General features: G+C 36.5%; 1 non-coding gene across 1 annotated transcript; it reads left to right on the forward strand.

The window, feature by feature from the left end:
- The first annotated feature begins 4,909 nt into the window (after positions 1 to 4,909).
- Positions 4,910 to 5,015, forward strand: LOC121968815. Its single transcript, XR_006108350.1, has one exon. It is a non-coding gene; the product is annotated as a small nucleolar RNA R71 (small nucleolar RNA).
- Positions 5,016 to 5,960: the final 945 nt, after the last annotated feature.

A 5,960-nucleotide genomic window follows, 5' to 3' on the forward strand; every position in this document is an offset into this window, starting at 1 on the left:
TTGACGTTTCGCAAGTGTACGGAAATGTCGTAAGTAATAATAAAAGATATCGTATCCACAGGGACTGGAATAACCACTAAAGATGTCTCAACGTGAGTTAGTTAAACAACTAATCAATTGATTCACAAAGGCAAAGTGTAACTATGAAAAGTAAAATATAGAAACAAAAGAATAAGAAACAAGAATAAGGGCAATGATAAAGAGATATTCTAGGAGCTTTGGTTTCTTTGTAAGGATATTCAATGTAAATGATCTATTAAATCTTATTCCTCAATTGCCCGTCATTTGCAGAAGGTTGTCGGTTCTCTCTTGCAATAGACAATCGGCCTAGGACTGGAATATATCTAAATTTGATCATTAGGAATGAACCTTATGTTATCCTTACACGGGTTTACCTGTCACATGCGTCCCTCGAATAATCAACATAAGAATTCATCACTTCTCAACCTCATCTAGATATAAAGATTAATGCATACAATCTATCCTACCATCTTGAATAACCTAATTTCCCCTTCAAGATTACCCCTCAAACGTCCTTACACGGGCTTGTTCCTGTCACGAACGCCCATAGAAAAATCGAATGAGAAACAATCTCTACAAGATATTCAAACATTCAACCAAGCATGGTAATTAGGTCCAAACACAACAATTCAACAAGATCAAATGGATACAAACAGGGCAAAATCATAGAAATAGGAATTTGACAAATCCACAAGAGTTTTACATCAAATCTCCATTACAAATACTCCCTCCATCCTAGAACAAGAGATCTACTCCATAAAATAAGATAAAAAATCTGAAGAGAAGAAGATTACAAACATTCTTGATCCCAAATCCAAGAAAAGAGAGAATGATAGCTTATTTACGATGAAGAACGTCTTCGAATCCAATCCTTGATTCCCAGAGTCGATGCCTTGAAGATCTCCCCTTGAATCGCTGCAAAATCCCTCCAAGATGGAGAAGAATCGTCCAAATCTTGCTCTCTCCCAAAGGGGAGAAGATCCCCTTTCAAATGATGAAGACACCCTTATATAGAGAAGGGGGTTGGGCACCACACGACCCCGTGACACAGCCGTGTGAGGCTCACACGGCCTGCACTACTCCCCTCTCTGCCAGGGTGGCACGGCCATGTGAAGCTCACACGGCCTTGGCATGCTCTACCACTGCCCCCTTGCACGGTCGTGTAGATCTACACGGCTTGCACTGCCTCTAGTTCTGGTACTCCTGCACGGCCGTGTCTGGGACACGACCATGACTAGTTTAGTCTCTGGATGGCTTACACGGGTGTGTCTGGGACACGACCATGTTCTTCTCCTGCTCTGTCAAGGTTACATGACTGTGTGGATTCACACGGCCATGTCATTCTTCTCCTCTGGAAACATTACATGGCCATGTGGCTCACACGACCATGGGTCATGTAGCTCACACGGCCGTGTGGAGCTCACACCCCCTTGCATGGCCCTTGCACACCCCTTGTCTTGGCCCTTGCACACCCCTTGCCATGGACCTTGTCATAGCTCTAAATGGCAATGTTTCATTTCAGCGTCTTTTACACCATCAAGATGGGGTTTTCTCTGGTTGAAGTTTTCATCAAAGTTGTAGATCTTGAAGTTATCTACAAATTGGTATAGAGAACAGCCCAAAACTCTAACCAAGCACAAAGTTATGGTCATTTTACTTTTGGTCTGCAGTGTTAGAAATCTCACACGGCCTGCACACGACCGTGTGATGTTCACACACCCCCACACGGCCTTGACACGACCGTGTGGGTGCCACACGACCATAACATGAAGAAAACTTAGTTTTGCATGCCTGTGTCACTCTAGAAGCTCTCGACTTCATTTAAACTCTGTTTTTGCTCCAAATCATGTCCTATCAATCAAAACAAGTAAAGAGTAGATCTCCGAACAAAATATAATGGAAGTATGGTATTATAATGAAATAGGGTGCAATAAATATAGATTATGCGCATGAAGTACAAGTAGATGTGCGTCAAAGTATATATAAAAGTGTATATAATCTACGCACACCACACCCCCAGACTTAAACCTTTGCTTGTCCTCAAGCAAAATGCCGCAATCACGATTCATATATTCAACAATGCATCATAATCCTTAATGCACTCTCCTAACTCTATCCACAAGTTTAATTAATGAGAATGATCATAGAAATAAACCCAGTATGACTTAAGCATAAGTCTCTTGTGCACGGTGCAAATAAGTAACTCAAAACTCTTCAAGTTTCAATCTTTGTCCTAGTCAAGTCATCATCCAATTTGAGTTCCTAATGTTTCCGGTGATAGACACTTACCTGTCATACATTTGGTTCATATTTCTTAATCAATCCAAGGTCTCAAAGGCATGCTCGATATCAGGAGAAACATAGAAGTCATTTCCCCAGTAACCTATCTCGGTCTCAAAGGGGTGACTTTCTAGTTTCCACTCACTCACGACAACTGTTTTTTATATCCTTTTTTTTCACACTCTTTTTTTTCTCTCTTCTTTTTTCTTTTTATTCAGCATGCACCTTTTTAAACACATGAGAGTTTATAGGCACATAAGTTTGGATATTTTGATTTTTCCAAATGAGTTTTTCAAGATTCGAGCATCATCCAATAACCAAAATGAAGTTTTAGAAATCACTATGGAAACCAAGTACTAAATAAATAGGATGAATCATGACTATTTCAATGATATCAATTATTCAAGCATCAAGTCAAAGTGTAGTGAAAGTAAAATCCTTAAGGTTAGGCCAAGACTAAAACTTATTTCTAATTGATACTTAGCTCAATTCATGCTACTCAAGATAGAGAAAAAAGTACACTAAACATACTATCATCATTTACAATATCATGAATCAAGATAAAGAACGTGCTAACAATTTGCTTTAAGACAAGAAAATATAAAAATAGAGTTTGATGTTCTCAAGATGTATGCCACAAAAAATCAAAACAAAATGCAAGACATAAGCAAAAACAAAAACAAACAAAGCAAATCAAATGCATCTAATGCATCCCCCCAGATTTAAACTTTTCATTGTTCCAATGAAAACTAAAAACAATGTGGAGGAGATTTTAAGAGAAGTTACCAAGTGATGAGCTCCAAATGGTTGACATTTATGTTTTTAAAGATACTCCTCCATCCAATACTCACATTCCTCCATAACTTTGAATTCTACAACAATAATATAGACAAGAAAAATTAAGTAGAGAATACATGTTTATTATAAAGAGAGAACTAAAGACATAAAATAAAATAAGGAAAATGAACTTGGGTTGCCTCCCAAGAAGCGCTTGTTTAAGACCATTAGCTCGACCACCTCATTAAATTCATTTAAATTTTGCTCTTGGAGGGGTAAGATATTTCAACACCCTCCTACCAAGGACTCTTATTATATAGGAGTTAAAAAGTGAAGTATCGCTCTCTCCATCTTTGTCTTCTTTAAAGTTCTATCGTGTGGTAGAAGACGTTTCAGATTGAACTTCAAATTATTAGCCCAAGTGAAATCTGCACATGCAAAGAAAATACAAATCTCCCATAAATATATTAGATAAGATAGAGCCATAACCATATTAAGATAAGCAAAATAAGAAATAAAAATAGAATCACATCCAACAAAGTAATGATAGGTACCTCTATAAAATTTTCCAAAAGATCACAAGAAATACTAACCTTACTTTGCTGAGAAATACCTGAAATTTCTAAACATGTAGATACGACTTCCTCTGAATCAAATGATGGTTCTGGCTCTGGCTCAGGTGTTAATGATATCAATGATGGTAATTCTTGAGACTCTGCTATATCTACATGAATCCCTACACATTGGTCCATAACATGCTCAATCCTTGTAACTCTTACAACATCTAAGGATTGTGTGGACAAAGGAGGTGATTCTTGAGATGCTGCTTCCACAACATAGCTCCCTACACATTGTTCCATATCAACATCATCAACACAAACATCAAAAAATAAACCAACATCAATATCTTCAATAGGAGAATCAACTATAGGAGGATCAATAACTTCACTTGCAGTTTTAAGTTGATCTACCACATCACATTCATCATCTGAAAATTCAATTTCACTATTTCCAATAAAACCTGGAGGTAGATATAAAAACTCATTATCCACTGCATTATCATCACAATCCTCATATAAAGAGTCTTCATCTTTATACACACTATGAAATCTGCACTCAACCTTATTAGTGTCACAGGATTTGCAGAAGTCTTTATTTTCATTGACCCTCACTAACATTTGTGGAAAAGGAACCCTTAGTGAAGGTCCTGGGAAAGATTGAACTTCCTTTTTCCCAAATTCCCTTTGAGCTTTTGGAGGAGGTCCAACTTGCTTATCTAGTGTTGGTGTGATCAATCGTTGAGGGAAAGGTACTTGTGGCCTTTGGGAACTTCCTGGAGAAATGGAACTGAGTTCTTGTGATCTTCTATTATTCTTCTCCTCAATTTTAAACATGTCCTTCTTCAGAAGTTCTTCATGATTTTTTTTCAATTCTCAACCCAACATCATCACACTTTTCACTAGATCTTGTCTGCGAAGGGGGGGGGGAATCTTCTTTAAACCATTTTGAAACAATACTTTCAATCTTTGCCCCCAAATATTTGAACTCTCCATTCTGTGACTTGTGATTTTTAAAACCCATAGATGGTTGAGTTACAATTTGTTTGATGGGCTCTATAGCATTTATGGCTTACACTTCTTGAATGTTTAAGGGAGATTTCATCCAACTTATGTTTGACCATTCAAGGAGGTTCAATGTCACTTGATCAATTAACATATATGCTTCATCTACACTTTTGTCTATAAAAGAACCTCCGGCTGATGAATCTAATAAACTCTTGTTTGAGAAAGAAATTCCCCCATAGAATATGTGCAAAATCAACCATTTTTCAAAACCATGATGAGGACACTGGCTTTGAAGACTCTTAAATCTATCCCATGCTTCAAATAATGATTCTCCGTATGCCTGAGCAAAATTTGTTTTGCAATTCCTCATATACACTGTTCTGCTTGGAGGGAAAAAATGATTCAGAAATTGCTTCTCCAATTGTTCCCAACTTGTGATGCTTTGAGGACGGAGAGAATATAATCAAGTCTTTGCTTTATCCTAGATACTGAAAGGAAATGCCATCAATTGAACTACATCTGCTGACACTCCTTCACATTTCACCATATCACAAATCTCTAAAAATGTTTCAAGATGCAGATAAGGACTTTCTGATACTTCTCCTCCAAATTTGTGGCCTTGTATCATGAAAATTAACTCTGAGTCTAGTTGAAAACTTTCTGCTTCAATTTGAGGTTGCACAATGGGAGATAAAAATCTTGCAGAAAAGGTGTAGAAAAATTTCTCATGGGCCTGCTTGACATGTTAGTGCTCATGGATATTCAAGAAAAAATTATAAAATGAAGAATTAAAGACAAGAAATAAAATGCAATATGAAAAGTAAGAAAGAAAATGTCGAATTTAAATTGCAAGAAAGAAAGTGCATAATGAAAACAAGAAAGAAAAGTCAAAAGGGAAAAGAAATATATCTAGAATAATTCATATGCTAATCAACAAATGTGTTTATAAGTTCTTGCTTTTCTTGATGCCTTTACGAAGTTTGATCTTCTCATACACAAGAACCATATTGCAAGATATGTTTACAAAAGAAAAGTAGAGAGAAAAAGAAAAGTTAGATCGAAAGAAAAATAGAGAAAAGATAGATTAGGATGCTAGAAATCAAGATTGTAAAGTTAGAATTAGAATTGCAACAAAATGAATTGTCAAGAAGTAGAAAGATATGCAAAAATTATGAAAACAGAATTCTAAAGATTTGTTACAAATATGCTAATGTAAAGAAAAGTTATGTTATGTTTAGTATAACTCAGTTGATAATCTCTAATGTTATAGTGCAGTCCCCGGCAACGACGCCAAAAACTTGTTGACTCTTCGCAAGT

The sequence above is a fragment of the Zingiber officinale genome, chromosome 3B (assembly GCF_018446385.1).
Source record: "Zingiber officinale cultivar Zhangliang chromosome 3B, Zo_v1.1, whole genome shotgun sequence".
NCBI classification, from domain to species: domain Eukaryota; kingdom Viridiplantae; phylum Streptophyta; class Magnoliopsida; order Zingiberales; family Zingiberaceae; genus Zingiber; species Zingiber officinale.